This window comes from Uloborus diversus, chromosome 1, assembly GCF_026930045.1.
Source record: "Uloborus diversus isolate 005 chromosome 1, Udiv.v.3.1, whole genome shotgun sequence".
Lineage (NCBI taxonomy): Eukaryota > Metazoa > Arthropoda > Arachnida > Araneae > Uloboridae > Uloborus > Uloborus diversus.
In genome coordinates this window covers 86,529,005-86,552,355 of record NC_072731.1, presented here as the reverse complement: position 1 = coordinate 86,552,355, position 23,351 = coordinate 86,529,005, and the positions used below count along the sequence as shown (strand labels likewise).

At 32.4% G+C, this 23,351-nt stretch overlaps 1 long non-coding RNA gene across 1 annotated transcript; it reads right to left on the bottom strand.

Moving 5' to 3' along the window:
• Positions 1-37: 37 nt before the first annotated feature.
• LOC129216598 (uncharacterized) lies at positions 38-23,351 on the bottom strand. The gene is made up of 4 exons (XR_008580189.1): positions 23,333-23,351; positions 2,709-2,803; positions 2,311-2,437; positions 38-140 (listed from the first exon to the last, which is right to left on the bottom strand). It is a non-coding gene; the product is annotated as an uncharacterized LOC129216598 (long non-coding RNA).

The following is a 23,351-nucleotide window of genomic DNA, read 5'->3' as shown; positions in this document are numbered from 1 at the left end:
AATTACAGAAAGAACATGATTTAAAATTAACTTTAGTCTTTAATATATCACTGAGTTCAGTGCTGAGCAGATCATGTAGTGCTCTCTCATCATGTTTATAGATCCATGTTCCATTTATGTAGTCATACCTTTTAGGTCCACTATAAATAATAGAAATTCAGTAAATTTTAAGATATGTAAACACACACACTTCTTCTTGACACCTTTTAGAAGACTAAAGTTATAAAACAAGTAAATATTAACTCACGCGTGCCTTTTAAACGCTAATGTGAAATAATTACAAAATATATCATGCCAGTTGTACAATGGAGGCACTTTGAGAGCATGGAATAAAAGATTATGGTTGTCAACCAACTTATAATGTACAAAAACTTATGTATAGTACAAAAAATAAAAATTTTGTTTCATTGACCTAAGGCAATGAAAAAAAAGGGCATAAAATTGTGGGAAAAGATATTTTGCTAGTAAAGGAGTAATACTGTGGTTGAAGGAATAAAGATTTTAATTGACTTTTTTTTAACAATATTATTTTCTTTGCATTTTCTCTAATAAATAAGTACAAAAGCCTTGCCCATTCTTAAAAAAATCGTTTTGACATTATCAAACAATAATACAAATCAAATATTGAAATTTAATCGCAAAATGTAGCAACATTGTTTTATTGATAAGTGTTACTTACGTATTAACTATAACCGACACCAAAACTTTCAATGAAATAATTCTAGAATACTTAATATAACCTCACGACAAAAAAAAGCAGTTTTTTCTCACTAGAGACTAAAACTGGAAATCTCAAATATTTGTACACTGCTGAGTCTGGTATTGTTGCCACTTCTAAAAAACAATAATAATGATACCAGCTGCTGTGCAGAATAAGAAAAATTGTGATTCGTGATTTATTTAAAAAAAGAAAAAAATGTGTGTAAACTTGAAAATACGAGAATTTGAGTAGTGTCCCCAATAATTTGGCCACCCACTGTATTTCATAAGAATGGAACTTTGAATTGGAAAGGGGAAGTTTATTGTGGCCATCACATCCATTCTAGTTTTTGAGGCCATATTCCAAATTCTTAGAGGTCTTTAAATCAGTACTGTTAAAATCCAATGATGTATGTAGTACGATTTTCCCCCCAAAAAAATTTAGCTTCAGGGGTGCCGCCACTAACCCCTTCTTTTGATGTCCCACTTTTTGGTACATCAGCCGCCTATGTGGACAATTAACAAGTCCATAACATGCTGCTCTCTCTTGATCAAGAAATGAGGTGAACCAATTTGTTTTGAAGTATCATAAAAAATCTTGTTTACTATGATATTTCAAAATAAACAGTACCTGCATGATATTTATTTAATGTAGATAATTTTTCAACATGAACAAGGTCAAGGCAGGGTGGGCGCTGATCTCTTAATGTTTAGAGTTAACAAATCAATTTTACGGCTGAACTTAAGCAAGCATAGAGCTGTGGATTTTAAAGGAACATTGCAGCAAAATATATATATATATATATATATATATATATATATATATATATATATATATATATATATATATATATATATATATATATGCAGGGTAAATTTGACCTAATCTGCCAAACAAAAGGGGGTGTTAGAAGAGCCCAAGTGGAGCATAGAACTACCTATTATTTTGTCCAATTTGTAACCCAGTTACAGTAGAAAGAAGATAAATTAGCCAAAAACTAAATCTCTGAGATTGAGAACAATTTCTGTAATTCCTGGAAAATCTACACACAAAATTAGATCATATTTGAAAAGAGTAGACAAAATTCTTTAAATTTAAACATTTTTCATCGAGACAGTTACATTTGTCATCAAGCTTTGAAACATTAAGTGCTCAAAGTTGAATTGGCACCAAAATCTGTAAACAGCATTTTCAAAAACTCGTTTTAGCTACAATCGATCAAATCTACTAAAAACTGGTTCACTCCACTAGCTTTCAAATAATATCACAGTAAATCATATTGGGGTTCAAGTTTGGCAGAAATTAAATCTTTTGTTTGAAAAATTAAAATCAGCTTTGTCAAAAAAATAGACTAATATCACAATGTTAAGTACAAAATCCAGGTGCCTTTTAAGTACATAATCAGGCTGCAAATTTCTACTTCCATATGCTTTTGAAACATAATTATGCTAAATAAATATGTTTTCAACTTGTTTCTTAAAATTTGGCCGTACATCGGGGAAACTCGCACCACTCTCTTGGATTCCAGGTTCATTTTTTGTTTCAAATTGCAAAAAGCCATTTAATTATACGTAACATAATTCATGTTGAATTAAAGAATATAAAATTACCTGTAAAAATGTATTTTAATATTATTGTAGCTGTAAGAGGTGCGAAAATATTTAATTTCAAAGTTCACAAATGTTGATCCATAGTCCGAGCTGAAACGTAAAGTGATATGTAATCCTTTCACAGACACTAGAAAATAAAGAAAAGCGGGGAAAATAAGTCACCTTTTTTTTAAAAATCATCGCACTTTCAAATTAAATACCTTTGCACCTCCTTTATTTTAGATCAAAAGGCAAATGTTGTAGGTTTAATTATATTACAGTATATTTGCAAAATTATATTTTAATGAAAATAAAGAAAGTTTTAAGACGTTTTGGTTACAACAAAATATTTTATTGGCTCCTTGGAAGTTCATTGCTACAAGATTTCACTGTACAACATAAGAACGACAGCCACTTACCTAATAGGAGATGATAACCAAATTTGCCTATTTGGAGTCTGTTTATTTAATACATAAACACCATACTTCTCAATTGAAATTTTTAATACACCATTCTGTTGAGGAGAAAATAATTAATAGAAAGAAGGAAATCTCAATACAATAGACATTACAAATGTATACTCAAGTAAAGTAATAAAAATTTACTAATTACAAAATCTTGTAAAACCACAGCCAGCTCATTTTAAAAATCAACTGTTTAGTTCTTTGTGCCTTGAAGTCAAAATTTTTCTATGTCCCAGGGATAGCAACCACAGAGCTAAATTTCATATTCTATGCTTTTCTCTTGCCTCATTTATTCTCTCAAAAGGATTACTTGTTGTAACCACGCTAGTAAAGTGAAATAATTTTCCTACCACTAATTGGATTCAACAGTTCAGGTGGTCAAGGCCAAGTTCCTAAGGCTGAAAAGCTTAGGTAATACCACAATGCAGCTTGGCATTTATTTACATTAGTGCTTCATAAAAATGTAAATTTATTAAATTTTAAATAAAGATTTAATAAATATATTCACATTAGGGGGGGTGGGACAAAAAAAATCGAATTTTTTATGAGAACTTAGCCTTAGTGTGGAAAATTTGTAACTCCCTAACACTAATTACTGTGCAAAAAGTTCATGACTCTGAGTTAATGTCTTCTGCTCTGGCAAGAGACTTGAATTTTTGAGATTTCTAGAAAAACATGAAACAAAAGAAGAATTTTACAAAATATTTTTAATTCCGCTTAACTTGAAGCCTTAGTGAGGTAATTTTTAAACTTTCAAACACAAACTACTGCATAAAATTTCAAGTCTAGGAGTTAATTTTTTCTGCTCTGGCAAAAGGCATCAACTTTGAGAATTGATTCGTGGTTAGCTTTAAGAGGGCCATTGATCTTCATTTGGAACAAATGAATTGAAGAGGACCAGCCTAGCTGGGCCCAGAGCCTGTTACTGGTCATCACATTTGTATTGTATTTGAATTGAAAATACTTTCAAATATGCATCAGATACAACAAACAACTTCTAACAAATATTTAAACTATGTGACTTCTTTATCATTTTCCCTGTAAAAACAACAAAATAGAGCCTACTTCAGTTCAAAGCAGGCCCACTATTTCGATTGTTTCTAGGGAATCGGGGGATAAAGGGCGTGAACTCAAAGCAATTTTATCGGAATCAAAAACATGCCCACTTTATATGTAAAAACATTAGTTTTTTAAAGTAGTGGGGAGGCATTGACCCCCTTCCCCCTAAAATTTGAAATGACAGACCTGGTTCAAGGGATGGACTGATGTTGTTAATGTGATTAAAAATTCGAAGTATTGCAGTGTATTAGGTATGCTGCTACTTTGTAATGAGTCACTCCTATTTAAGGAATTTTATATAAAATCTTAAAATTCATGTCTCTTGCCAGAGCAGAAAAAATTAACTCACAGGATTGAGATTTCACGCAGTAGTTTGTGTTAGAAAGTTTAAAAATTACCACACTAAGGCTTTAAGCCTTAGTGCGGTAATTTTGCAGTTTGTAGTTTAGCAGAATTTTAAATATTTTGTTGAATTTCTCTTTGTTAGATGTTTTTCTAAAAATCACAAAAATTCAAGTCTCTTGCCAGAGCAGAAGACTCAGAGTAGTGAAATTTTGCACAGGGAACATTCCATGACAAATCAACCAGTCACTCAAAATGACCATCTGAGATTTTCATGAAACTTTCAGGGATTATACTGTTTGACATTCTAAATTAAGATCTACTTTTTAAAAAAATCTATCTTTTTTGGTTAATGAGTTATTAATTTTTTAAATGTGTAAAAACTCACGTTTTTTTAACTCATCTGTTGTGCTTAAAAATGCTACAATTTTAGTATTCAGTACTATGGGGTCAATACAGTTGGTTAACAGCTCATTTTAAAGGAAATTGCACGAGCTTTAATTTGACATGCAGCTTGCATATTTCTCTTGAATTTTTAATATAATTTTTTTATTTTAAAATTTAAATTTTTTTTAAGTTAGTGTCCTTTAAAAATTTTGAAAAAAATATATGTTTTTTAATATGTTTTAATAAATACATCCTAAAAGTTTCAGAGTGGAGACATGATGGGATCAGCAGTTATAGCAAATAATGCAATGACTTTTTTTGTATATTTGTGTGTATATATATATATATATATATATATATATATATATATATATATATATATATATATATATATATATATATATATATATATATATTATATATGTTTTTTATTAGACATTTTTTTAGATTATTTTCTTTTACTTTTTTAAAATCATATTTTTTTAAATTAATCTCTTACTTTTTAAAATTACTTTTATTTTAAATTTTCTTCCCCCCCCCCCCCCCCGTCAATTATATGAATGGTCTAAAGACAATATTAAAAATATATCGATTTCATATATTCAACAGAAAAAGATTACGAAAAAGAATTAGCATTTCTGAAAACAAGGTTTGAAGAAGCCATAACAGTGAAAGGAACTCAACAGTTCCACAATTACAAACCAAAAAACAAAAGCACAGTTTTCGTTAAATATTACTCCTTTTCACACCACACAAAAGTAGAGATAGTAAGCAAACATGATGATGCTGATGATTTGGACTTGAATGATATAGTTGGTTTTTTAACATGTGTATATAATAATGAATGGTGGCTGGGTTGTGTTTTAGGAATTGAAAATGAGGAGGTTAAAGTAAGTTTTTTACAACCTCATGGACCTTCTCCATCCTTTAAGTACCCTCATATTCCTGATGTATTGGTTGTAAATAAAACAGAAATACTAACCAAAGTTGACCCTACAAACACAAACTGGAAGGGTTTACAATCTCGCAGAATCTGAAAGTTCAAAGGCGAGTAAAAAGCTTCTTTCCAAACTGAGGAGATGAAAGACTTATCTGCCACAAGGTATTTTTATGTATCGAATTCTACTTTGTGTTTAGACATTTCAAAATTACATCCTCGAAGTTTCTGTGCTAGTTCTGTTTACTGAACTTCAAAGGAATAAAAGATAACCAAAATTTAAGATTTTTTTGAAATGTAAAGGTTTTTTAATTAATTGAACTACTCATAGTTTTACTGCAAAATGTTTATAATATTATTAAAAAAACTAAAACATGTATATTTTGAAATAAATTTAAATTGTTAAAAATAGTTTTGTGCATTTAAAAAAGTATTTTTTTTTATTGTTTTTTTAATTTTTAAACAAAAATACTAAGTAGCACCATTGCGTTATTTGCTATAACTGCTAATCCCATCATGCCCCCACTCTAAAATTTTTAGGATAAATCAACTAAAACATATTAAAAAACATATATTTTTTCAAAATTTTTAAGACTCTGTAACTTTGAAAAAATTTAAATTTAAAATTCAAATTATTTTTTTAAATTAAAAATGCAAAAAAAATATGCAAGTTACATGTTAAATTAAAGCTCATGCAATTTTCTTTAAAATGAGCTATTAACCAACTGTATTGACCCCATACAAATAAAATTGTAGCATTTTTAAGCGCAACAGATGAGTAAAAAATGTGTTTTTTTAGATTTAAAAGATTAATAACTCATTAACCAAAAGAGATTAATTTTTTTTAAAGTAGATCTGAATTTAGAATATCAAGTGATTAATGTTTAGTAATTAGTGTTAGGGAGTCAAAAATTTTCCGCACTGAGGCTAAGTGCTCTGAAAAAATTCAATTTTTTCGGCCCACCCTAATGCACACATCTAATAGCTATTATTCTCACACTGAGTCATAACTACATTGTTGCATGTGTTTAGATCTGCTTCATATAAAACAGCATCAGATTGCTTTAGCACTTTTGCATTTAAGATTGCTTCAAATTTGGCCACGTTCACACTTGGAACAAAAATCTGTAAATAGGTTTTAAACAATGCAGAAGATACTTTCACGAGCCATATTGCTGGGGAGAAGAAGAATCATTTGCATTAAAAAAAAGGAGGCATTTGCTTTTACTTCCACTGTAAGAGTTTTGTGATGCACAATATGAGTGACCAAGATCAGTATCATTTCTTTCTGTTTCAAGTATTCACAAAAAAGAAGCCCACTGAAATTTTTTACCAAATTGTACTTTTTAGTGTAAGTATTTTTGATTTTTTTTTTTTTTTAAATCTTCGGCAAAAACACTTTTTTGTGGGAAGATCTATGTCACACATTTTACTACAACAATTATGTGCTTGGATCAAGAGAATATAAGAAAGCAAGTAATAATCAAACATTGTACAGGTATTGTATCCCGATTTTTCAGGACTTGCAAAGCTTTTAAAATCAAGTGAAATTCAAGGCCTTTCAAGTTTTTCCAGGTTGCATACACCCTGACATCAACAATCAGATCCATAATTTAAATCCAGGAATATTTTTCTGAATAATGAGCCAAGAGATAGCAGCAGTTTGTATTTCACTATAAATCTCATGAACAGCAATTTAGCTTTAATACCAACTACGCTTTCATCAAATGCAAGTAATTTTTATTTTTCTGAAATGAGCATCTCTCATCATTTTGCTGATGTCATTTCTTTCTATGCGGCATACACAGTCCTTTTTTCCACTACCTGTAATAGAACATTGAACAAGCTTACATGCACACTTTAGAATACAAATGGTGTGCATATATACAGTATGTGGCAATTAATTGGGATTTTTTTTTTTTTTTTTTTGCGTTATCACACATAAGCAAACAAATAAGCACTCAAATTCAGTTCAGAGTTCAACTGGCAGTTATTGTCAAACTAGTAGCTGTTTATACACATCAGGTAAGTAGCAGGCATATAAATTCTTGCGCCAAGTGTCTAGAAGTTGGCAGTGTTTGTTGCTCATGTGTTATGGAAGTAATTACAATCATGGATATCAGCCCTGAAACACACTTAGAGAACACACTTCTAAAACATTAGAAGAAATAAGCAAAATATATGAAGTGAGTAAATCAAGTGTCGAGAGGATATGGCAGCGGTTTAAGACGATAGGTAATGCTGGAACCAAACGTATTGGAAAATGTGGCTGAAAAAGATCAACTTCGGCTCGTGATGACAAAAGTTTACATCGAATGAGTGTTATGAATCCTTGATTAACTAGTTTTGATCTGTCCAAGTCCATGGTGGCAGCTAGTGTTGACATTGCACCTTCAACAGAGAGATACAGGTTTTTAGAGCGTGAGCGGAAAGCACGTCGACTGTACAAGAAGCAGCTTTTCATGCCTTGCATGAAGAAAAAAGGTTAGAATGGGCACGGAAATGTAAAAAAATGGACTGAAAAGGACAGGGAAAAGGTTTTATTTTCTGATGAAACACATTTTGTGGTTCAGGGATTTAGATCCAGGTTCGTGAGAAGGAGCAAAGGAGAACCTCTTCGTCCACACCACATTAATCAATCACCCAAGTATCCGCCCGAAAAGATGTTTTGTTGTTGTTTCTGCGTTTTAGGGACAGGATCCCTTGTTCCTGTAGAAGGAATGATGGACAGTACCAGCTACAAATCGATATTGACCCAAAATGTGCTTCCAACCATCTACACTTTGGCCGAACGAAGATGGCGTTTTTCAACAAGACAGTGCACGATGTCACACATCGAAGCAAATTGTCAATTTTTGCTCTGAAAATGAACTTACGGTACTGGATTGGCCGGGAAACTCACCAGACTTAAATCTAATTGAACGTTTGTGGGCTATCGTTAAAAAACGTCTCCATAAGTTTGATAGTACTACAACGGAAAGCTAATTTTGTCTGTTTTTGACATATGGTATAAAGACGTTGAAATTAAAACTATATGTGCCAGTCTAGTACATTCCATGCCAAAACGTGTCTGTGATGTTATTAAGTCTCGGGGGAGGTCATATTTTTACATTAGTTTCAAATGTATTCATGAGAAATTAGAATAAAACTGATTTTTTTGAAAAAAAAATGCATTTCCCAATTAATTGCCACAATATATATATATATATATATATATATATATATATATATATATATATATATATATATATATACTAGCAAAAATACCCGGCGTTGCCTGGGTCAGTAATAATTGTGAGAAACAATCGCTACTTTCTTTTGTTTTCTGTTTTAACTGAAAGAACTCAAAACACACCGCTTTGACGTCATTAAAAATTGAGCTTCATCCTTACCCATAAAAGTAAAACAGCAATAAGTATAAAGAACGAAAGAGTATTCATTTAGAAACGAAAGCGCAAAGTGAAGCATATAAAAATTTGAAGAATTTCCAAAATATATCTAACAAAAACAAAGATCATAAAAAAAACTGTGCTTTATGGGTTCTTTATTTACTTAAATAGTACACACACAAAAAAAAAAAAAAAGGTCTCTACTATGTTTACCTAAGTGTGCAAAAAGTGAGTTTCCAAATGTTTAAATGACTTTAGACTCATATTTGCTCCGGAGAAGCCTTGATTCAAAATTTACATTATGATCACTTTTAATGTTGCTGTTGTTAGGCAACGAATTTTCGAAACAATGGGTTTAATCTTTAATCATTTGATGTGGAAATTACATGACATTTACTGTTTTCGATCACGACGTTCTTAAACTAAGTTTTTTAACAATAAATTATAGCCTAAGTTGTTCCCCGATAATGTAGCTATTAATGGTGAAAAAATGGTTAAAATCCGTCCAGTAGTTTTGAAGTTTACCCTGGACATCCGGACAGAAGTAGCCCTTTATGTACAAAGATAAGGATGCAACTCCTAAGAAAGCATTAAATATCATGCTTACTCCAGACAGGCCTTGATTCAAAATTTTCATTATGATAACTTTTAATATTGCTGTTGTTAGTCAACGAATTTTCGAAACAATGGGTGAAATCTTTAATCATTTGATGTGGAAAGTACATGACATTTGCTGTTTTCGATCACGACGTTCTTAAACTAATTTTTTTAGCAATAAATTATAGCCTAAGTTGTTCCCCGATTATAAAGCTATCTATGGTGAAAAAATGATTAAAATCCCTCCAGTAGTTTCGAAGTTTACCCCGGACATCCGGACAGAGATTAGACCTTTATGTATAAAGATATATATATGTGTGTGTGTGTGTATGTATAGAGCAGGGGTTTCCAACCTTTTTTACTCAAGGGCCATATTTTAAATTTCTGAAGGAAAGGCATGCCAGAAATACAACAATATAGGGGCACTAATTTGCAAAATTTATAGGGGGAGGGGCAGACATCACTGGGGGTTTAGGGGGTTATGTAATCCCACAGAGGTCCCCCCCCCCCAATAAAGGTCAGATTTTTGTATCTTGAAAGTGCCATATTTTCCGGTGTATACATATAATTTAAATAAACAGTATGTGACATGGTGTTTTCGAAGTAAAACAATTTAAAAATTGGTATAAAAATTTTCTGGTTCAACTTAGATCATGACACTTGTCTTAGTAAGAGATATTTTTTGTTCTATTTTATCGGTAGCCGTGCAATGCCGTAGCTAGGCATTGACATAAGGTAGAGCACTTGACTTGCAAGGAAAGACACTTTTAGCGATGCCAACTTAAAATATTGGTGGGGGGGGCTTGTCGGCAGAATTTTCTAAATTTGAAATGAAAAATAGTGAGTTTTAAAGTTTTTTTTAGTATTTTAAAGTCATATAATCAACATTAGAACCCTGAAAGCTCGACAAGCCTGACACATATTTTTTTGGCTTTGAAAAAAGGAAAAAATAAATACAAACACGCACAGTATTTTCGTAAAAAGATATTTAATTTACGCATGTTTTTTTAAGACCAGTTATTTTTTAATTAGTTATATTGGCTAACATATTCAAGTATAAATGCAGTCTCTTAATGTCTAAGTCATTTTTAAAAAAACTCAGTTGATTTTTCAAAATCTGTTTCACCTCTGTTTAATAAAAGCAAGCACTCTTGTTCAACTGCAATGACCTGTGTGAGTCCAGTTGATGTAAACCGCGCAATAATGCAAGATTGCATCATTTCACAAACCTTAATGTAAAGTGCCTTGTAGTATTCCTTTAGGATTTTGAAAATGTGCTTTGAGTAGGCTTCCTTGTTTTCATACCTCTTTGGTATACGTCGATTCCGAGGAAGTGAAGGATCATCATTTTGTAAAGGTTTTTCTTTTCAGGGGGTAAAACTGTTTGGAGGGATGAAAATACCGACTTTACTGACCAAAACTCATAAAATACTTTACGAGTACCGACTAAAATTTAAAAACTTAATAAACTTTGGAGTAACAAAAAAGAGTATCATACTGAGTGAAATAAATGCTAGCTTTATTTGTAATGTGCAGCAACATAATTTAAAGCTTATTTGATATAAATTTTGACTGAAAGTTGAGAGTTTAAATTCATATACTAGCTGCATCGACAGCTTTTCACGTTCCACCTCGAAAATAAAAGTTATGTCAAGCGACAAGTGTTCAACAATCAGGCTTGAACAAAAAAAAAAAATCAGTAAATTTTTGCTGCAGATTGCGGAAAAATAACCAAAAAGTAAACATTTTAATCTTCCAATTACAGAAAAAGCCTTTAAAACAAGAGCAAGAATTTTACTTGTTCATATTCGAGAAACAAAAATGGCAACAGATCTTTCATCTCAATGATTTTCTTCACGCTGTAAATTTTAATAAAAGCAATGTTGATACATAGTTGACTACATAGGTACATACATAGAGTGCATACATATCTATGCATGTACCTATGCGTCATCTATGTCCAAGTTACTTCTCCCGAACGCCAGTGAACTGACCATCGAGCGAGGTATCGATAGGTTCCTAATTTTCCCGTCTTTATGTTTGGCTATTTAACATAATCCTCCAATTATAATTAGCGGAGATATCAATTCAAAACTATCAATTATGATACATAGATTTTGACATAAAATCCCTATTTTTCAAAGGCTTTGCTCCATTCAAATTACTATGCTTCATCTCAACTTGCCGCAACAATGCTTTTATTAAAATTTATAGCCTGAAGAAAATCATGAGACAAAAGATCTGTCGCCATTTTGGTTTCTCGAATATGAACAAGTAAAATTCTTGCTTTTGTTTTAAAGGCTTTTGGGGATTTAAAATGTTTACTTTTTTGTTATTTTTCCGCAATCTGCTGCAAAATTTTACTGATTTTTTTTTTTTTTTTCAAGCATGAGTATTGAACATGCGTCACTTCACATTTTTTTTTTTTTTTTTTTTTGAGGTACACCTCGCAAAGCCGGGTGAAGCAGCTATTATATAAGATTTACTGAATAATGAATAAAAGTTTTCTGAAACTAGGAAAATAAATAAAAAGATCTCGCAACTGGTCAAGATATTATTAAATGATTAAGAGCAATGTTTCATTTACAATATTTTTCTTTGAAAATCCACTGGAAAACACAACTTTAAGAAAAATTCTGATATCAGGAAATACAAAATGAAAAAAATCTATAAATTGTACATTTAACTCTGTAAATTTTTAGTTTACAATTTATTTTAGTAAAACCCAGAACACCATTCAGAAGATTATTCTAATTACTAACTAATCAGCAAATATTTTTGCATGTAGAGAAACTTAAGTTCACTTATACTGTAAGAACTTATGATGAAAGTCAAAGGCAGTAAATAAAGATAACAATTTAAACCTAATAAATTTTTTCTCAATTTAAACTTTTACACAAATGTAGTTGTCTTGTAAACCTTATTGCTTTGATATTATCATCATCTTACCTACACTTTGGAAAAAAATTAAGTTTTCACAAGAAATTTCTTCAATGGTGACAAAACACAGAGTATTATAACAAAGTAAAGCATAATAGAACAGTTTATTTCAAAAACCAGTCAAGTGATAAACTCTAAAAATTCAAAAAAGCATTTTTACCTTTGTATTAAAATTTTCTAAAAGGATTATAAATGTTTCAAACTAAAAGGGATACATATTTAGGTTTATTTCTTTGTATAAACAATGTTGTAGCTGATAATAGATGTTTTCCTAATATAAGCAATTTTGTCGCTTAACTAGTTTGAAAAAAAAAAAAACAATTCAATTAATGGTTGTATAAATTTAAAGATGAAACATCCAGGTAATACTCTTATGCAGTGAAAACAGATCATATAAAGTCTATTAAATCAGCAAATAAATTGGAAAATACTAGTTTATATACATAGATTTTAGTACATAATGTGTTCTTGTGTGCATTTATCATACACACAATACATTTTAAAATATTGTGAACGTGAGCAATGAGACTGTAGCATATAAAAAATACAGTAATTGTTCTATGATACTTAAGCTTTTACTTCTGTTATGTATGTATTTTACCATTTTCAAAGATTACTCTTGCATTCATATACTCTAATTGAAGATAAAGTATCAGGGAGTAAAACTGTTTGGAAGGTCAAAAATGCTGGCTTTGGTAACCAAAATCTATTAAATGCTGATTTGATACTAAAAAAATTTTGAAAATACTGACTAACTTTAGAATAGTTATCAGCAATATTATGTGTTGCAAAATAGATGCTTGTTTTATTTGTAACTAGTGGCACCCACACGGCTTTGCCGTAGTAGAAAATTAAAGGTCTTTAGGTTCACCTGTATATTTACAAAGAATGTAGTATGAATTTTTCGCCAATTGGCTTGCCCATGTTACGGTTCCACGTTAATTACGGTTGTAATTTACTCGTCCATCTTATGATAATTTTGCTCGGGAAAATGTTCTTAAAATTGGAATAGAAAAAGAACAAAATCGAATTTTCGAAAAATCCCTTCGAGGTGCACACCCCCATGCTACAAACTAATTCTGTGCCAAATGTTATGAAAATCGGCCGAACGGTCTAGGCGCTATGCGCATTACAGAGATCCGGACAGAAAGACTTTCAGCTTTATTATTAGTAAAGATGTATGGCAATGCCTAATTTGTAATAACAGTGTAAAAGGAAATTCTGCCAATTATTTTCGTAAAACCGAGAACATATCATGTTCAGACAGCTTTTAATTGTAAATAAGAAGTATTGGCTAGAAACTGAATCCCCTTGTATCACGATAAATGTATTAACACAATGAAAGTAACGCCATATTTAAAAGAAACATCAAAATATATTTCGTTGTTTTGAGAATAGTACACAAAAATGCTGTCATTCACTTCTTTCTTTGTTACATTTTAATCAAAAATAGGAAAAAAAAGTTTTTTGAGAAATTACCCTTTATTTACCATATACTGAAAATAACAAATAGTTTCAATTAAAGAATGTTCAATTTAACTAATTGAATATCTACTTATATTTTTAATGTACATTTTTTTCCCCATGCTACAGAACCAAAGTCAATCTATTGATGCAAAAATGTAGCTTCAAAAGCACGAACTAATAAAATATCATTAAACAAAAACAGCGGAAAGATTGCAAAATGATATTGTCATTACTAGATTGTGAGTTGAATTGCATTTTAGTGCTCTTTTGTGCACTATGTTTTTACGTTTTACATTTCCCTGATCACTTACTTTCCCCACTATGAAAGTTAATTTCGAGTGCAATTTTGAATGCTTTTGTCCTATGTCTTATGAAAAATTTATTTGAACCATCAATTTTAGTGATACTTTATGATTTCTTTTTTAATACTTTGTCTTAACTGTACTAAATTTTGAGAAAAACTTTTTTCTTATTAGAATAACAAGTGGTAATATGTTGTCACCAGTATTGGTTTGTTGTCTTGTCTCACTATTTGGCTTTATACTTGGCAATATAATATTTAGAAATTATATAGTGCCTTGAAAATTTGCATAGAGGTAAGCACAATCAATTGAAACATATTTTCAGATATTTACATAATTATAAATATAAAGAATTTTGAAAAGAAAGCGAAAACGAGTAAGAGAAACTAACCAGATCAGGTTTAGTCAAGTTTACCGTAGATTTCAAATGAAAGAGCTAGTAAAAAGCAAACACAAATCTCTCCTGCTCAAGAGAAAATGATGTTAATATTGGAATATTTAGTATATTTAGCATCCTCTCTCGGAAAGAAATTACAACTAGCTATAAATTAAAATAAATTAATAATAATAATATGCACAACACAAAAGAAACAAACACAGAAAAAGGGTTTATCAAAAAATAACACGGAAGAGACCAAATTACTTGAATATGAAGGACTTCTAGACAATTAGAGGAGATATATCACGCACTGTTAACAGTACCATTGACCTGTGTGAATTTAGAAAGTATTTTCAACTGTAGTAATTTGAGCAATAAAATGAGTTCCAGGCTTAGAGATATGATAATTCAATAGATGCACTGTTTTTTACTATTATTGATTTTTTAAAATGACAATTGTTCCTTCATTTTATATTTGTTTACAATACGTTTTCATAAATAATACAATTTTTGTACAAAACGATGTAATATGACAACGAAACGAAATGTTTTGAAACATTTTTTGAGAAATTTTAAATACCGGTATTAATACTGGTAATCCGGTATCACGTTTTAAAAATACCGAATACCAGAATTGAATTTTTGGTCCGGTATAGCCTTCTCTAGGGAGAGCCCCTGATTCCACCCGTCTCTTTAACACAATCAAAGACAATCCTAGAATTGCGCTTTTAGAGTATCAATTTCAAAAAAAAGTCGGGGAATGGCACCGAAATTCACCTTCTACTAACATTATCAAGATCTATCAAAACTGCACTTTTAAAGCTACAAGTTCGCAAATTTAAGGGCCCTTCTGCCTTCCCCCACTTCCGTCAACATTATTAAAGACTGTCTGAATTTTGATTTTCAGGACTTCCAATTTCGAGAAAATTGCTCGAAGCTTCTGAAAACTCTTTTTCTTAACGTCACAAAAGTCGGATACAATTGCAATTTTTGAGCATCAAAATTTTAGAAAACTGCCTGTCCCCTAACCATAGGTAGCTTAAAATAGTGTTTTTAAAACTTTAAATGCGAAATTTTTCTGGCGGCGAGCCCCCCAACCCCCTTTTTTCCTAACATTACTACAGATAGTCTAAAACTGTGTTTTTAGAACTACAAATTTGAAAACTTATCTGAGGAGAGCCCAAGAACACGTCCCCTCTCCCCAACACAGCGGTAGACTATCTACAATTGCCTTTTTGAAATTTCAATATTGAAAAATTACCGGGAAGGGGTCACTAAACCTTTTATTCCCCTAATATTGCCAGAGGTTGTCTAAGACTGATTTTAAAACTGCAATTTCGAAAATTTTCTGGGGGAGAAACCCGCTGACCCCCTAGCTAAGAGAACATTATTATATTTCCGTTTCAAGGTTTGTATTGTATACATCCAGCAATGATTCCATCCCCCAAAACAGAAAGTTGAATCCACTCTCCCTGTAATTATTCATAGGTTTGAAAAATAAATAAATAAGGTGTAGCTAAACTCAGGGGGCTCCAAAACTTGTTTATTCAAGGTCCACGTTGTAAATTTTGTGAAGGCGAGACGGAACAATCCAGCAATATTTCAGTTCAAATGGTATTTGTTAGCACTACCCCCTCCCCAAATCCCCGTAACTTTGACTGAAAATTAGACACTCTAAAAACTGTTATGTTAAACCCGATTCGAAAGCGAGATAATTTTTTTTTGGGGGGGGGGGAATTTGTGCCATTGAGCTGGGGGGGGGGATGGGCACCCCTGGTATGCTTGCAGCACTGTAACACTATCATTATTTACACCACTCATTTTCAGTTAACTTGCTTACTACCGTAATAATTATTTGCTTTAACTCATTACTGCCTCTATTTTACAAGGTCTATCTTCAAACAAGGAAAATAAAAGATAAATTTGTGAGTTTAGGAAGCATAATATAACTAATAATTTTCTTGATTTATTGGGGGCCCCCACAAAAATATTTTTAAGGGTGCTCGGGCCCCCTCAGGTCCCATGGAGTCGGCACCACTGCAACAATATTTTCGTTCAGATGGTCCACACTCTACTTACGGAATACATAGACCGAAAGTAAACAAAAAGGTTTCCAGAAAGTTTGCCGCTATACCACGTTTGGGGATTTTTCTCTTGAATAAAAAGAAGTTAACCAATAGGATTCAGCTTCACCATCTGCTTGGTACCAATTTGTTCTTGTCCAAGTCAAACACGTGATTGAGGTCATACAATGATGCAATTCTTTGTTTACATCTAGTCTGTATTTCCCATGAATGAAGTTTAGTTAGTGCTGCCCCATCATCCATGTTTTTAATTTTTTTTTAATTAAGCTCTCAGAGGCTGTTTTTGAGATTTTACGGACTTAATTTTCTTAACACTTAAAAGGAAATATATTACCAAATAAAAATGTTTTTAAAAAAGTGTTTAAGCTTCTCATGGTTCCAGAAAAAATCTCTTTGCGGACTGGCCATAGGTAGGGGACCCGTGCTGTATTGACCTTGTCAAATCATGGCCACTTTTTTTTGATGTTGTTTGTCAGGGGCTCGGGTGAGAGATGTAAATAGGGTTGCTGAAAAGAAGGGGGTATTTAATAAAGAGGATGAAATTACTTTGTGGATGGGAACAAATGATGTAGGCCATAGTAACAACGATGAGTTTACAAAGGAATGGGATTCCCTGTTGGACAAAGCAACCAACTGTTCGGCAAATGTCCAAGTGGTTGGTTTGCTTCCCAGGTATGGAGTGCATAAGAGTTGGTTAAACCAACGGGATAGGTGTATGAACCTGATACTCAAGGAAATTTGCGTTAAGCGTAGTATCAGGTTTATTGATGTGTGGAGTAAATGTAAACGCGATTGGATTGCTAGGGATGGCCTGCATCTGAGCTCTACAGGGGTCAAAATGGTTAGTGGTTTGGTTTTAGAGGCTTCAGAATCAAAAAACTAAGTTGGAATGGGGGCATGGTTTTAGGAGCAGAATTCGAAAGGGTATTAACTATTTGGATTTTAGTAGAAATGGAAATAGGGTGACTAATAAGAGAAAAGATTTTAACAGTTGGGAATCAAATAATCGTGCAGCATTAAATAAAAGTAAGATGGGCTTACTTAAGGTTTTTTATACAAATGCTCGTAGTATTAGGAACAAGATGGAAGAATTGAAAAGCATAATTATAGATGAGAGGTTGGATATTATTGGAGTTACTGAGACATGGGCTACCAAAAGTGATGATGATTTATTATCTATTGCTGGGTACAATTTGTTTAGACAAGATAGAGTAGGTAAAAGAGGTGGTGGGGTTTTATTTTATGTCAGAGACACTTTAGCTTGCAATGAATTGGTAATTAATGATAAACCTAATGAGATTGATATGATTTGGCTGGAGTTGATGAGCAATAAGGGAAATAAACTACGTTAAGGGAACATTTATAGGCCACCCAACTTAAGCCAGGGTCAAGATGAACAGATGTTTAGTATTATTAGTGACATTTCAAGCAAGGGGTCAGTCATTATAATGGGAGATTTTAATTTTCCAGGAATTGATTGGAATAATTTTTACCATAGTAATAGCAGAGAAGAGGAATTTTTGAAAGTAATTGGTGACTGTTTTTTAGACCAAATTGTAACTCAGGGTACTCGACAGGAAGTGATTTTGGATCTAGTTTTCTGTGATATGGAAGGTTCTGTTCAGGGGTTATGTGTAGGGGAACACATTGGAGACAGTGACCACAACAGTATTAGGTTTGGGATTAAATTTGATACGCACAAAATAGAGAATTTTAGGTTTGTGCCCAATTTCAGAAAAACTGATTTTGTGGCACTTAGGCAGAGTTTGAAAGCAGTTTTTTCTTCTGGATTGGACAATAGCGATGTGAATCTTCAGTGGGCAGAGTTTAAGGAAAAGCTAGCGAAAACGGTTGGGGATCATGTTCCTTTTAGGAGAAAGGGTGTCAACATTAAAATTTGGCCAAAGTGGTTCTCCAGGGAAACTAAAGACGCTCTAAATTACAAGCTAGCTGCTTTTCATAGGTTTAGAGAAACTGGTCACAGTACAGATAGGCTCCAATATTGTAATGCAAGGCGCAAATTTAAGTATTTGGTACGGATTCAGAAAAGAGAGTTGGAGCAACGACTGGCAGATAATATAAACAGGAATCCCAAGAGGTTTTTTGCATACGCTAATTCGGGGAAAGTTAGAAATAGTCATATTGGGCCACTGGTTGATGAGCACGGAATTTTAATTCAGGACGATAGTGATATTGCTAATGTTCTTAATTACTTTTTTTCGAGTGTTTTTAACGATAACTGTATCTCAACAGTTGACACCAACAAGACACAAGCTACAGTACAGCTTGAGGACTTTGTATTTTCCAGGGATGATGTTTTACTTCATTTGAAAAAAATTAAAGAGACAAAGGCTCCGAGACCTGATAATATTTATCCGAAAATTTTAGTTGAATGTGCGGAGGAATTAGCAGATGTAATCGTAAATATTTTCAATGCTTCTTATAACTTGGGGACAGTGCCAGAGGACTGGAAGCTGGCTAACATTACACCGCTCTTCAAGAAAGGGTCTAAAGGGAGTGTGGGAAATTATAGACCTGTGAGTCTAACTTCGGTGGTTTGCAAAATTTTTGAAACATTGATAAAAATTAAGATAGTAAATTTTCTAGAGACTAATAATCTATTGACTAGTTTTCAGTAAGGTTTCAGGAAAGGCAAATCTTGTGCAACTAATTTATTACATTTCTATGACAAAGTTACCATGGCTTTGGACAATACGAAGCCTGTAGATGTTGTTTACATTATTTTCAAAAAGCTTTCGATAAGGTACCGCATGTTGCTCTACTTAGCAAATTAGCTGATATAGGAATAGGAGGGAAAACTTTCATTTGGGTAAAAAACTGGCTGACCGGAAGGAAACAAAGGGTAGTTGTAAAGGGAAATTACTCTAATTGGAGTGAGGTTTTAAGCGGGGTTCCTCAAGGATCAGTGTTAGGGAATGTTTTGTTCATTGTTTTTATAAACGATATTCACAAAAATATTTCTGGGAACGTGAATTGTTTTGCTGATGGTGTCAAAGTTATGGGGACTATAGATAATGAAGAACAAGCAAAACAGCTGCAAGAGGATCTAGATCATATTACGGAGTGGGCTGATAAATGGGGTATGGCTGTTAATGTTGGGAAATGTCAAGTGCTACATTTAGGGCATGGAAATAAGTGTACAAGTTATTATTTGCAAGGTTCAGTCATTAGTCAAGCAGACAAAGTTACTGATCTGGGGGTCTTAATAAGTCAGGATTTAAAGCTCAGCCAACAGTGCAGCATAGCTAGTAACAAAGCTAATAAGATGCTTGGGTTTATCAATAGATCTATTTCAAACAAATCTAAAGAAGTTCTTTTGCCCTTATATAGAAGTTTGGTAAGACCTCATTTGGAGTATGCTGTTCAGTTTTGGTCTCCTTATCTTAAGAAAGACATTAATGTACTGGAAAGGGTTCAGAGGCGAGCTACAAGGCTAATAAATGGACTTTCTCACTTAGACTATGATTCCAGGCTTAGAAGGCTAAAAATGTACAGTCTTAAGCAAAGAAGAGACCGAGGGGACATGATTCAGTTGTTTAAATTTATTAAAATGAAAGATGTTACGGGGCTGAAGTTAAGCACTGAAAACAGGACAAGGGGTCATTGTTTTAAGCTATTTAAATCTCAGGCTAACATGGATATTAGGAAAAATTATTATTATAGCAGGGTAGTGGAACCTTGGAACAGTTTACCGGAAGAGGTGGTAATGAGCAAGGGAGTAGATAGTTTTAAGAGGGCCAATTATCTTCATTGGGGATTGTAAATTGACTAGGACCAGTCTAGCTGGGCCCAGAGCCTGTTGCTGGTCGTCACTTTTGTATTTGTATTTCTTTCAGACATCTTTTAATACAAGAGCTAAAAAACTGGGAAAAAGTAAATAAAAAATAAGTTATCAAAGAAAAAAAAAAGAAAAAAACCCTGCAAATTCCGCAAGACTAAACTATACAAAGATGCATGCCTAGGGTTGAACATGGCATCAAGGATAACTTCTTAGCATGCTTGAACAGCAGCATGGTTGGTGATGAGTTTCACCAGTGCTGGTAGCATATTCAAAAGACAAACTGCACTTGAATGAGTTCTGAGAGTGGAATCCTCAACTTAGGAATAAATGACCTTTTGAAACACTACAACCTTTTTCCCCAGAGCGTAGAAACTCTATTCGCTTCTGAGCTAAGTGAAGGAACTTAGCCACTTAAAGGCTAACTGGGGGGGGGGGGAGTCTACCCAATCTACCTTCTCCTTGGCACACAAGTAGAGAGACAGCCCTAACCTAATCAACTGTTCTGTAACAACTGCTTACCTTTCAACGTGAAAGTTTAGGAGTGCCATTCAGCTTGGAACAAGGACCGATAAAGAATGCAGATGTATACAAATAACTACTCTGCAGATCACATATTTTTTTCATTCTAAATGAGGAAATTGATGAAATATAATGCCACCTAAGAGCACTGTTCCATCTTCTGTTCGTGAATATTGGAAGAAAAAGAGAAAGTTTCTGACAATTAAGGAAAAGCTAAAGGTTCTCGATGAACTCAAACAACTAAAATATGCGTCTTATGTAGCATGACAATTACTTATGAATGATTCTTTCATATGTACAATTAAAAGTCAAGAAAAGAAAATCCGTAAAAAAGTTGCCGAGTTATTTCTAAGCAAAATGCTAACATTATGAAATTGGAAGTGGCTTTTGTATTGAGAATTAAAGAAACCTTGAAGAGGGGTGTTGCCATAGATGGACACGTTATAAAAAGAACTTACAAAGCAACTGTATTTAAAAACATATTAGAATAACAATTTGATCAAGCAGCATAAATCATCAACATCTTCATTTTTTAAAGTGACAAATATCATTACTGGAGCTACTGCACAGTATTATTATAGTACATAATTTTATTATTACTACATACTGCGCATACCTTACTGGTTTATTTTATGTCTTTCTTTCCCATTGATCACTGATTTTGTGCATCACAACATTATTTTATGTTGATTAAACCAACTTTTAAAAAAATACAAATAAAAATTCAGTTCTGTGAAACTTTAATGTATAATTAAGGAATGGTTTTAAACAGTTTAAGGTGGTGTTAACAAGTGTCTAAAATAATTAGGTACGTTTATAAAACATTTTACACATACCCTTTTCTACAATGCCAAATTTCGATTTACACAAAGGGTCTTGGAACGCTTCCCGACTTACGCATCCATTGCGTAAGTCGGGATTCAACTGTATATGGCACATAACTCAGTTTATTGGCCCAATTTTTGCTAATCCATGTATTAAAAACACACTAATCAGAATACACATAGAGACAAAATGTAATGGAAGTATTTGACTTCAGTCACAATTGCTTTGAGATACTAATAGGTACAATGAAAATAAATCTGAAAACATAAATTTACATCAGTAGTCAACACTTGAGAGCTAGCAATATTTATAAGTTTATTGCATTAGGCTGTACTAAACCTGTGATATCTTTGTCAATATGATTTATGCCACTAATTAGTGCGACTATGCTATTTAACAAAATATTTAATCAATTTTTGGATGTTATTTGAATCGAGTGATCCTATTTTACCAAAGCTTCGAGTTCTTTTTCTTGCTCCTAAGATCTGTAACCATGATTTCGAAGTAGTTTTTTGTTTTGTTTTTTATAGGGATATTTTTAAGTTTTAAGTGAGATAGATGTTTTTCATTTTGGAAAAAGGAAATTATATTTCAAAATAATTTTGAAAATAAATTGAAAAAAAAAAAAATCATACATCATTAATCATACATTTTGAGCTCTCAATTCAACTTTTTAGTTTTTTCAGAAAAGAAACATGCCATTTTATGGAGTTAGCATGCTGATGATGAAATATGAAGTAAAATTGAAATTTAAGATGAGTTTTTTTTTTTTTTTCTCGTAAGTTAAACATTTTTTCGCCATAGCCTCAGGATGAAGTGAATTGCAGGTCGTACTTATTAGTTTTGTTTCTAAAAAGTGATATGTGTTGTTTTAAATTTTGAAAACCCCCAGTAGAGAGATGGTGAGTACAAAAAAATGCTGATTATCTGTGGGTAGACCAAGTGCTTTGCGGCTTATCCATGGCCTTTCACACCATAAATGTGTGCCTCGATGATTTACTGAAGGTTGAAAATGTACCCATTTTAACTTAACAAATGCAGAATCTATTTTCAGACCATTCTTATTTTTCCCTCTTCCTTCCAATGATATCAAACCTTCCAAGGTCACCAAGCCCCGACTAATCTAAACCCGATTTTTATACCTACACCCTTTATGCTGGCACATGAGTGCCCACTGACCAGGCAAATTTCATTCAAAATTACCCTCTCTTGCTATACGTTTTAAGCATAATTGAACTTAAATTTGGGTGCATGATTTGCTGTTATTGTGCTTACTTTGCAGTGTAATGAGCAATCCTTTTTTCAGCTTTTACATACAGAGACTTATCTTTTTAGGCAGAGTTTAAATGAATAGTGTGAATTTTTTAGTTATTGTAAACACTATTATTGTTTTTTACCTATTTTGAAGATTATCCAGGAATTTCACTTATTTGCAGTTATCTATATTCCGCAGATAATCAGGAATTTACCTAATTTAAAGCATTTTTGCATATTAATAGCTCCAAAATGACATAAGTGTCAAAACAATTAGTTAACATTTTAATACTTACACTGTAGTTCACATCCCAG